At 34.4% G+C, this 12,625-nt stretch overlaps 1 long non-coding RNA gene across 1 annotated transcript; it reads left to right on the top strand.

Annotated features, from left to right (window-relative positions):
- The first annotated feature begins 109 nt into the window (after positions 1 to 109).
- Positions 110 to 5,662, top strand: LOC144440740 (uncharacterized). The gene is made up of 3 exons (XR_013481215.1): positions 110 to 133; positions 4,314 to 4,375; positions 5,532 to 5,662. It is a non-coding gene; the product is annotated as an uncharacterized LOC144440740 (long non-coding RNA).
- The last annotated feature ends 6,963 nt before the right edge of the window (positions 5,663 to 12,625 follow it).

Consider the following 12,625-nt stretch of genomic DNA (forward strand, 5'->3'; position numbering starts at 1 on the left):
GGCGGTACTAACAATGCTTGTTGGGAGGAGTTCAATCAAAGGCGTATATAAAGGAATATTGTGCAACGCACTCTTTATTTGAAGTTGGAGCTGGGTGATTGAAAAGATGGATGACGCTGGAACTAGTGAACAGGTATGGTTGTCTTTGTGCACGTTTTTTGAGTATCACAACCCGAAGCAAGTAGCGTTTTGTCGACTGTATATTCACCAGGGTGTCTCTCATCAGTTACACAGACGTTTTCACAGTTGTACATGTAAGAGGTCTTTTATTTGCCTCTCTAGCTTGACAAGAGTTTTTCAATGAATTAATGAGATTTTATTGATTATCCTATGTTGGCTATAGAAATACACACACTTTAAGAAAAACCTGGTTTACTTGGGTGAATGACAAGTTACACGGCCATTGACGCGCTCATAGAAAATGTTTTTTTTTCATTGGTTTGTATCGCATTCAAGATATCACAGACAATACGATTTACGAATACACACTTTATATATTTTGTAACGGCTAAATAACAATTTATAATAGTATCAAAAACTTCACATATGCCAATATGAGTGACACCATAGGTCATCCTAGAATACCTGAACTGGTGTGGCATCTTCTGATTGTGTGAGGGTTTTTTTTTTAATTGTAATCTTTTTTTTAAATTTCCCATGTACATATAGAATCGAGCATCTCTACAAAACACTTTTTAACGCCAAGTATTATTTAGGTGGTTAGGTCTTGAAAAGTAGTCTAACAGTACATACATCTCAAGTATTTTTGTTTTTTAAACGTTAAAGTGAGGTGTATAGGAACTAGACTACTGTACGAACTACGCGAACGAGAACAAGACACAGAGAACTCCAACAATGTATAAACGTTACGTTGTAAGACGATGTGTTAGCCCTACCTCAGCCGTGGCAGTGTTTGGTAGAATTCAAACAAAATGTATGGTTTGAACACGTCAAAGGCTTTCAATAAAATAAAAGTCCAAGCATTAAGCCATAGTAAACCATTAAAAGTGAAAATTGTACAGTATTAACCAAATAACGTACATTCTTTTGTCATGTAACCAAGCCATGAATATCTATGGTGGAAACTATTGTCAATATAAGTTAAATATATGTTCTGACCTACATGTCTGGATAAAATCCCTGTAGTAACGCGGCAATATGTGTTTATTCAAGACTCGGGGGTTTCAATGTCACCGTAGCAGTGGTTTATTCTATAGATGGTGCGAACAGTATGAATGACAATGCCGTTCAGAATGTTGACTTTCAGTTTGATAACTTTGAACGATTTGTTTCTAATAGTTCACACATCGCATATACAGCAAGCGATTGTTAATTCAGTTTTAGATATATCAAGCAGTTCATTGCGAGACTACAGCGCGTGACACAATTTAGAATGGAAATGCAGACATCATTGCACCGCCGACTCTCTCTCTCTCTCACCCTTCTAGCCTGAAAAGCTAGACAATGTTTCTCGGTTACCGCACTCCTTCTCAAACAAACCAACACATACATTTTAATGCAAGTTGCCATGAATAGAAAATAAAAAGGTTTTTTTAAAGTTCAACGTTTTATTGCTTTATGCCGCAAGCTAAACTCTCGTAATCTCGGTGTATTCTATAATTGGTGTGAGGTGAATGACCCACATCAGTAGCAATTTGTACTCCCTGAATAAATGTCACAGAATTTAGGACAAATCGAGTGACTAAACTCTGTTTCATGGCTTTGTAAATGAACCGTTCTAAGACGTATTTTTGTGTGAAAATGGTTCGAACACAGAACTGTGTACATGCAGAAAGTCCATACGTATACTCCGCCAAATGTTATTGAGGTTCGGAGTTGAACACGAACTTGGAAACACCACATGATATATGTTTCTACGATGATCAATAAGAGAGCAAACTTTGACGGCTAAAGTTGAGAAATCGGGAAAATAGTAAAGTAAGAAAAACACTCAGTTTAATAGAAAGAACAAAAATAGTTGAAGGCATTAGTCATTCAGGGTCACCAATTAAAGTCTTTGTCGTCCGCGTGCAGGCAGGTTTATGAACTTGGTACATTTAGAAAAAAAAACATTTAAAACACATTTTGTTTTGCTCAAAATTTCCGCACAAGGCCGTATTTCATACTATTATAAATGGAAAGACCCGTGTAATATCTTCAGAAGAACTACACATATTTCAAGATAGTTGTTTAATTAAGACAATCAAACGTTGGACTTTGGCATTTATATTTCACCAGTGTAGTAGATTTAGATGAAAAAAAAAATGAATCAACAGATTCTGAAAAGGGAATTTCACATGACATGCTAGCACAGTGGTGTTTTTCTGTGTTTGGTTTTTCCCTGTCTGCCTAATACGTTTTGGGGAAATTCAAGGACGGCAGGCAAACTATTTAATTGATGGATCCTTATGAAAAAAATGGATTTTAAGTATGCCGATAAAGTTTGTGTCTACCACAGAATAAAACAAATCGAAAAACCTATTGTAATCCACGCACACATTGTTGTGTATGTATTCAGGTATATCCATATGGAAAACCCCCCGAATATATTTGGTTTGCTTTCCTGTTAATGTAAACTGTACACCAAATGTACATTTTTGATAATGTAAAGTTACTGTGTTTTATACATTCTGTGTAATGTTTTGGCTTGCTAAAACAAACATTAAACACACATTATTGGTTTTGTTTGATTTGGTTTGGTTGAAGGTCGCTTTTATTTAAAAACGAGAGATTGACATGTTGCGCATGTTATCAGACAAGCTGGTCATTATCATAGAACATATTGCATTGAATTTCTTTCAAATATACTTCACAATCAGAACAGATACACTTATGGAAATGGTGTGACTGACATGAACAAAAATAAATTGCGACACAACGAATGAGTTCTATTATTCTGTTCATGAAATATCTAGTCACAAGTTACATAATTATACAACAAATGTCACGAAAAAACCCCCATCTTTGAATTCGTCTCCCACGCCGCGAATCCTTCTCTTCGTGTTTTGTCTCTGACATTTCCGCCCTTCTAGATCTGTTGTCAAGTTGTCTGTACATGTGTATGTTTCTTTATCATATCTCTTTGCCTCTTCTTGTTTCTGTCTATGTTCCCGTCTCTCCTGTTTCTGCTACGGTATCTGTCTGTCTGTCTGTCTGTCTGTCTGTCTGTCTGTCTGTCTGTCTGTTTGTCTCGTTCTGTCTCTCTTCATCTCTAGCTATGTCTCTGTCTCTATCAATCTTTATGTCAATATGTCTGTCTCTGTCTCTGTCTCAGTCTCTGTCTGTCCATACTTTGTTGTGTGTGTGTCTCTCTCAGGCAATATACAAAATTTAGTTAATTGCGTTTACAACTTTTATCATTAGATAATAATAATGATTAATAACAAGTATGAACAGAATATAGGTGGTATACGACTTTATGTCATATATCATATTATTCTTTATATTCAGTGTTTGACGTTTGAAACGTAATTAATTAGTTTTATGCTTTACCTGACACGACAATCAAAACTTACATTAAATACCTTTGAAAATCTTACATGAAGTTCCTTGAGAATACTTGTCAGCAACCGCATATCTTGTCTATCACTAACATCCGTGTCTCCAGGGCAAAAATATGTGTTTAAGTGACATATTTGTTAGAATCAATTCAACTACTGCCTATCACTATGCAGTTTTATAACTGCAACAGATTCTGATGTTATTTTCTAAATTGAATCAAAGCTGCATGGACTACATACCTACATTACGCTATCCCTGTGAGCAATGTCTGTCAATCATAACTGATTACATACACTCCTAAAGGAAGTTTTTGTAGACAGACCCCCCAGCAATCTGTTAACTCTGTCTTCGATACTAAAATCTTTTTATTTATGATATATACAATCGCTTTAAAGAGATACCATCTTTAATTCGAATTCTGTGTCTGGTTGGGGAGGTGATTGTATTTTTTCTTCATACTGAACTACCAATTCTACTCGTATTCTCCATACCGAAGCGGCATATATATTCCTATCTAGTGACTTTCCAAAACATCAATCGCCACTAAGAGAGAACGTAAAATACTTCAGATAACATATGTTTGGTACTCTTAACAATTCCGAATGAAAAGAGTACTTATGCTATCTGAATATGGTAACAAATTGTATAAAATATACTTGTATTGGTGTATACTTTCTGAGTCATCGCAGGGCAATAAGGGACTTTTAGCATATGGAAGAGCAGACGCTACATTCGAGAGAAAAATAATGATAATAATAACAATATTTTTAAAACTGTTCATGTAACTTAAAGAGTTATCTTATATGTTTCAGGTTGGTGATAACCTTCCAGGTCATGCTATATACAGGTCATCATGGATTTGTGACAACAAAGGGTAGGCTTTATATTTGCTAGAATATCCCTACGTAATGTTGGCTATATGAACCGTACATTTGCAAATTAAATCAAATCAAATTAAATTAAATTGACTTATATTAAATTAATACATTATGGCTGACTTCGACTGGAAGTCAGCCATAATGTATTAATTTGTAATATATATTTAATGTATTTAATGTAATGTAATATATGCATTTAATGTATTTATTTAGCCTGATTTGGGATAGCCCTTTTTCAATTGCATTGTTTTATCATGTGAAGCGCATTGAGATTTTTATGCAATTATAGAATGCGCTATATAAGAAATAAAATATCATTTTTATTCAATGATTTGGATAACAAAGACTCAGTGTGATACTTTATTATTTGAGTCAACAACGAATGCCAAAGAACGTGGTTATTAATTCAACAGTGACTGTAGTGAAAGCCAGTTAGGTAGAAATTCGTTGCCTGGCACTACAACGAATACTTAAACTGCTACATGCTATCAAGTGGTTGGACAAATACCTTAGCTTACTAACATTGCTAAGTCTTATCACCTGACTCAACATAAATCTTATCAACATTACTACATCTTTTCGTCCGACAAGACTAAAACTTTTACATTTACATTTAAATCCATCGCCATGCCAGGAAAAGTATATATTGTTACAGACTAGTGTATATGTTTTGACAACGACCTTCATACATACATACATACATACATACATACATACATTCATACATACATACATACATACATACATACATACATACATTCATACATACATACATACATACATACATACATACATACATACATACATACTTACTTACTTACTTACATACACACATCATTTCTATTTCAGAACGCTGGAACCCCATGGAATTAATAGATTATTTGCATCATTCCTAATACATTTCTAACTAGTAAGCTTATTCTATCTTTCAGGCATTGTTTCGGGGTTCGATTCTTTTACTGTGGTGCGCGTTATTTTTTTAGATCTGTTCCCCGTTAAAGAATTTTCATTTGAAACGTCAGAATTGAATTTATTTATCAGGACTGTTTCACTCATTATTTTTGTATTCCTACACACATGCCAGTTACAAGAAAAATGTATTTATATTGCTTCATCACTCTATTCTTTTTTCTTTTATGTTATTTTATACAGAGATGGTGGGTCGAATATTTGTAGTTCCAGACAGTCCATCCAATCTAGTGCACAAAGCAAAGGCAGTGATCAGAAAGTATCTAAGAACACAGACAAAAGCCTGCGAGAAATTACCAAAACTTTTGCATTAAAAACAACGTCCCACGGAGTGGCCCGCGTTGCTGAAGCTGGTGATGTTTTAACACGTTGTCTGTGGCTAACGGTTGTCTTTTTGGCATTCACTGCCTTTTCCGTGCAGATGGTATTGCTCATACTGCAATACTTTGAATACCCAGTCATTATCAACATTGGAGTGGTCAGCAACAACTCGTTGATATTTCCAGCTGTCACCATCTGCAATAATAATAAAGTGCGTAAGTCGGCAATCGCAGAAAGCGTGTACAAAGAGCTACTGTCCATTGACGATGCTAGTTTTAGAACTGGCTACCTAACTTACATTGGTAAGTCTTCTTCTTCAGCTCTTGTTTTTACCTTTTATAATCAAATAATCTCATGCAGAAGTACAGGAAAAAAGTTACAACATTAACAAAGGTGATAAAATATAAAAGAAATGGAAACTACATTACTTCAAAGTATTGAAATTCTGAATAAAAATCTTTTCACCAAGTAATTTGCGATCCCAAACTACATAATACAATTTAAGTTTTACTGTCAGATGTTACTCAACTAAATTCAAAGTTGAAAATAAATCAGTCTTAAGGTGATGGCTGGACTAAAGAGTTAACCAAGTTATAACATGTTTCTTTGGTAGTAATGAAATCTGTAATACCCTTGTACGTAAAAGGGTGTAACCAGACTTTATATTAATTGAATTGAACGTCACAATTTGTGCAGTGCTTGATATTGTTAAAACTAGTTAATAATTGTGTTTATTTTATTTCAATATAAAATGTACATACTCAATTGTTAAAAGTAAAAGGTTAATTGAGGACGATATGTTATTTTGTAATTTGCCAGTAAAGCGTGTTATGTTCAATATTTGATAAAGTTCGACAGTATTATTAAATGATAATAAAACTGTTAATAAAATAACAAAATAATAATATACTTACAAAATGTACAAATAAGATATTTGAATTGATTGTTGACTTTATTCTGTTTACAATGCATGCCTGGACATGACTGTATTTGCCTACGTCACTTTACGTTTATTTTGTGCGTCATTTCATTTGCTTTATTGACACCATATAGAACAGGTACTCGAAATTATATTATTAATTGTCACTTATTTAATTCAAAAAGGTGGTTTTGAATTTACTGAAACCTTGTGACCACAATAGCTTTAAACCTTTAATGTATTACAATACTCGACACTTAAAGTTTGTACATTGTGATAGTTAAAGCTATAACAGACTCGTCCAGGACACAGAGTCACCAACTTTAGGTTTCATAGGTTCTGTTTCTATAGGTTTTATGCTATCACACCAACAACTGGAATAATGTAAAGGGTCAGGGTTTTTTCTTTTTTTAAACAGATTTACAATCTTTGGCCATTCAAAAACAGTTTTTACAAAAAAACAGTGACGTATCTCGTGGGGAAAGAAAAATAGGATGAAAGCAGGACCTCTATGACAATATGCTGTGTATGGCAGTTTGAATTTCCCACTTTTGCATAGATTACCCACAATGCCCTTGTATACCGCTGACATGAGTATAAGCTTCTTGACATTACTAGACTTTCAGGTGTATTTGTGAGTAAACAAATTCCATAAATGTAGAACTTTTATTTTCCCCCTTTAGGTCCATGCATACCTGGTGACGTAGCATGTGACGTCAATGAAACACAGTGTGTTAAATCATACATGAAATGTAACGGTATCAATGACTGTCCTAATGGCGGAGACGAAATGGACTGCAACTTTGGTATGAAGTTTTGACTAATGACAATCTGTTAACGTTATCCTATTCGGTAAACGACACTTTTTGTAGGCAATCGGTTCAACGTAACAAAGGACGGTAGTATAGAATGAGTTATCGATCAAGTAAACATCAAAAGTCGAAGTACGAGATGAGATGATGTATTTGTAATCACACTGAATCTTTTATTTATACAAAACAGGTTGTGCTCAATTCGTCATTTAGCTTTACAAACAAACAGACGGCAAGCTGTCTTTCTGTCTGTCTAACTATTTACCTATATGTGTGGCTATCTATCTATCTATCTATCTATCTATCTATCTATCTATCTATCTATCTATCTATCTATCTAAACAATCGGGTGGATATGAGAAATATATACAAGTATAAATATAACACTTTTCATGTGATATTAATCTAATTATTCCGAATTCATGTTTGCAGGCGAGTGCTACGATTTTGAATTTCCTTGTCCAAATGGTAAATGTATTCCAGATCATTTGTTATGTGACTATAGGAATGACTGTGGAGATAATGCAGATGAAGAAGATTGTACATTTCGTAAGTAGTTCAGTACAGTAGCCTGCACGGGGGGGGGGGGGTTACCCGCAAAGCACCTTTCAGCTTTGCCTCAACAAAGTACACTTCCAGATATGTAATGCATAGAAAAATTGATTTAATTCTGGTATTTTAATACCATATTCAAGCATTGTAACCCTAAAGTATGTCTTTGGTTTGATATTTTATGCCTCTAAATGGCCTCCTACACTGTCTTATTTTCAATTTTTTTCACCTTTGGAGTTGTCTCCTTCCAATCAGTAGCAATCAAGGTGATAATTGTCTTTCTCCCAAAACAGGATGGAAGGTGTCTGGCTAAGTACCTCCCTGTATAGGTTAGAGTTCATTATGAGACATCTCCTTATGCGAGTGAAATCCACATCCTGTGTAAAGTAATCTCGTTTGGAGTATTATTGTAGTTGGCTATCACAGATATTTTTATGCCTCATTGTACCATATAATTGTAAATCTCCACTGTAGTGTAGGTGACAGAAGGGATGGCTGAAATAATACTTGAGTTTCATGATGATGATGATGATGATGATGATGATGATGATGATGATGATGATAATATGATAATGATGATGATGATAATGCATTTGTGTTTTTAAAATTATTCCACTAAAAGTTTAAAATAGCCAAGCCATGGATGGTCGATATTTTATATTAAAACGTTTTTACGAAAAACTGAAACGTTTTACCTCAATACCCACCCGATTTTGTTTATCTTACAGCATCGTGTAATTCAGACGAATTTACCTGTGACAGTCATCAATGTATTAAAAACTCACTGGTGTGTAATGGCAATTCAGACTGCTATGACGGAAGTGAAGAAGTGATTGGTAATATATGTCGTTATCCAAAAAGTAAGTTCTCGTTTTTATAAATCATTATCATTTCTCCACCCCCTGTCATTGCTTCCAAAATAGTTTTATGTGTAGTATACTAGATGGCAATGCTTTCAATAGACCATAGACATGTGTTATTCACTCAAGAGGAAACAAACTTTAGAAACGCAACAAAGATAACATTTCACCCCTTACAAAAAACTGTGATGATTTATTCTCCAAATAAATCTAAAATGAAAATGATGGATGTCAAAAAGTGAATTTTGTGCCAAAAAAGTTATAGTTGTTCTAAAAGCTTCTCAGTAACAAATAACCACAAAAAAGGATAATGATGTCGCAAATACTTTAAACTAAGAGCAAAATCTTGTTTCCCAGTAACGAGTATTTTCAATGGATTTTTCTGGGAGAAAATGGATCGGATGCCTAAATAAGATTTAACGACTCTCCCCAAACGACAGCACAATTCCATAGATGTGCATTAGGATGACAAAACGATAGATATTAGAATGTAAACAGATATCTACAATTGTCGATATTTACTAACCCTAGACAAACGTCGACAATTGTATAAGTTTAAAGAAGCAATCGCTCTCTTGGCTAATTGTATGTCTATGCATTGTTACAGTAATGTGAACTTCATAATCTAGTATTATTGTCGCTCTTGGTTGACAGATAAACCAGGTCCAATTTATGATGATTGATAATGGAGATATAATAAGACTATGGAGTAGCTATATCACATATTGATTGTCTCTATTATGATTTATGATGTGGTGGCTAACTATACGCCAGGGCAAAATTAGAAATTCTTGATAGTAACTTTTTGGGAAATGTTTTCTCATAATGGGCAATTCTCAATTTCCTTGTGACAGTTTCTCGTGTTAAATTTGTCTAAATGGTTTGTTTAGACATTAGGTAGTATAGAGTTGTGTTCAATCCCTATATGAAAGATAGTAAATTACGTCCGGGTTCATGGCGTAATTGTGCAGCGCTTGGAAAATTGAACATAGGCAGCCATTTTGGAACAAAACCATCATCTTACTAAATTGAAAGTAAAGTGAACACCAGAAATTGCTCTGTGGACCACAAAGCAACGATATGGTGCATATTATGTGTCTATAGGAAGTATTCTATTCAACCTGTCTCTGGTCCGTATAGATAGTGAAGGCTTGCTCTGTGCCCATTTGGGATAGTATTTCGTCCAGATAAGGCACAGAGCCCCTATCAATGTGCAACCCGCTGGACTATATCGTTATTAGAAAAATGTCTCCGTTGTAACCATTTGCGCTTAATTAATACATCGCATTTTACAATTATCTATATTTAGGAGTATGTCCTAAAGATTATTTCCGATGTCGTAATGGTGAATGTATACACTACACAAGGCGTTGTGATGGACCATATGATTGCCCTGATAACTCGGATGAATGGGAGTGTATGGGCAATATGGGTAAACAATTGTCTTAAATATGTTTGCAGTCAGCTTGTTATATGTTAACTTGTTCAATGTTACTGGTAGTCAGATTTTTTTCCAATTTGTAGGTTTTTTGTGTATAAATAAATACTCATAGTCTCATAGAGGATTAACTTGTTCAATGTTAATATAGGCTAGAATCAATTACAACATATGTGTCTATTGCTTCTCTGTATACAAATTTTGTTAAGTGAGACCACTACTCCAAGAATGCAACAATCCATAGCAATGAACCTGCAGTACGACCGCATTTCAAAATATCTATATTGCATAACTTATGATGCCATGCACGGTTGATAATAATATGTGATTTACTTCACTTTCACCTGTCACATGAAAATTTTAAGAAATTCATTTTTAGTGTTAAAATTGATGTGGTGTAAGGGCTCATATACATAACGGTGTTTTATAATGATATTTACATATGCATGTATACAAAGTAAAAATAATGTAAATAAAACTGAGACCGGAAATGAAATAAGCCAAGAAAGATAAAAGGTCGTTTGTGTTCCCAACGGATAATAACTTGTCCGTAATCATCATCATCATCGTTTCATTTATTTTACTTTTTGAAGATGCTTGTCCAGACAACTTCTTTCGATGCCAGATCATGGGTCAATGCGTACCGTCAGCTGCTAAATGTGATACTAAGCGTCAATGTGAAGATGGCTCTGATGAATGGTCTTGTACTTATTTATATCGTAAGTTCAACAATTGTAACACTTTAAAATATATATCATGGTACTACAGTTATCTTGAGGTTTAAGAAACCCAACTTCAACTTCGAAGTAAATTTTGAAAGCCTGCCGCCTGCCGGCATCGTAATATTGGGATAAGTGGTGGCTAATGTACAACGGTGGTAATGGTCGTGTGGAGATGAATCATGCTATGGTGTCATTGTACATCTGTCTGTCTGTATGTCTGTCTCTTCCCTGCATCTGTATACATGTAGAAAGGACAATGCCATCGTGTCGTTGCGACTGTCTATTTATCAAATATGTCTGTTTATCTGTCTATCCATCCGTCAAAAGTTATGCATGTGGAGAAGCTATAGTGTTGGTCTGTCTGACTTATTGACTCACCCACTCACTCACTCACTCACTCACTCACTGACTCACTGACTGACTGACTAACTGACTGATTGACTGTCTGTGTATTTGTCTGTCTGTCTGTCTGTCTGTCTGTCTGTCTGTCTGTCTGTTTGTTTGTTTGTTTGTTTGTTTGTTTGTTTGTTTGTTTGTGGTTTATTTATTACAAAGTCATTAAAGAGGGCATATGGTCCGCCTTTATTTCTACGAAGCATTTCCAGTTGTATATTAACATTTTAAATACAATTCGCCTTTATTTTTATTTAATTTACTTTAACCAGCAAATGGATGTACATATTTAGCATCCTTTGCCTGTACTGAGGGACAATGCATTGATATTGAAAAAAGATGTAATGGCAACATTGACTGTTTCGATGATTATGATGAAGTTGGCTGCAACTCAAGTGAGTGTACATAGTCATTAATGTGTGATTTTTATATTGTAAAGGGTGTGTTCAAAACTAGAATTTTTAAACCACTACATTGGGGATCTAAGTAGTATCGAATTACAACTACTGAAATAAAATTTAACAACTAGTTGTAAATTTCAATGTATTGAATATAATACTTGGAACAAACCACAGTTTGTTGCTAGAGTAAAATAAAACTAATTTAATTTGATTATGTTGATTAATTGTTACCATTGATTGTTACCATACTTATTTGTATGTACAAATTGGTTTCTCACATTTGTACAGCATTTCAAGTCAATCCAAAGGAGCAAAACTCATTGGTGAATTAATTAATATTACCCTATCAGCATCCTACAAATTTACAATGTGTTGACTAGTTAAGTACTGAACAATTCCATGCAATCGTGAGCGTAAGATTTCAATATAAAATATATGATAAAAATATCGAAAACTGACAGCATATCAGTGCATTAAAATTGTTGTAATTTTACTTACAGCGTCTTCCTGTCCAGATGGGTATTTTACTTGTGACAGTGGCCGATGCATTGAAATGGTATATGTTTGTGATGGGCAACCAAATTGTCTACTTCCATCAGGATTAGACACTGATAGAAGCGATGAGGATTATTGTGACAGCTGTACGTATACAAACGTATTGAATAAATATAACTATTTCCGTTTTGTTTACAAATTAGAGTTTAGATGCCACGTAAGTTTAACCAAATTGTGCGTCTCAAGCTGTGTCTTCATTCTTGTGTCAACTGGCGCAGCAGTAAGTAGAAGTATCACAAAGCCAACAGAAAACAATTTAGAATCGTATAATGATAAGCACCAATAATGCCCCTGCACTTGATCG

This window comes from Glandiceps talaboti, chromosome 10, assembly GCF_964340395.1.
Source record: "Glandiceps talaboti chromosome 10, keGlaTala1.1, whole genome shotgun sequence".
Taxonomy (NCBI): Eukaryota; Metazoa; Hemichordata; class Enteropneusta; family Spengelidae; genus Glandiceps; species Glandiceps talaboti.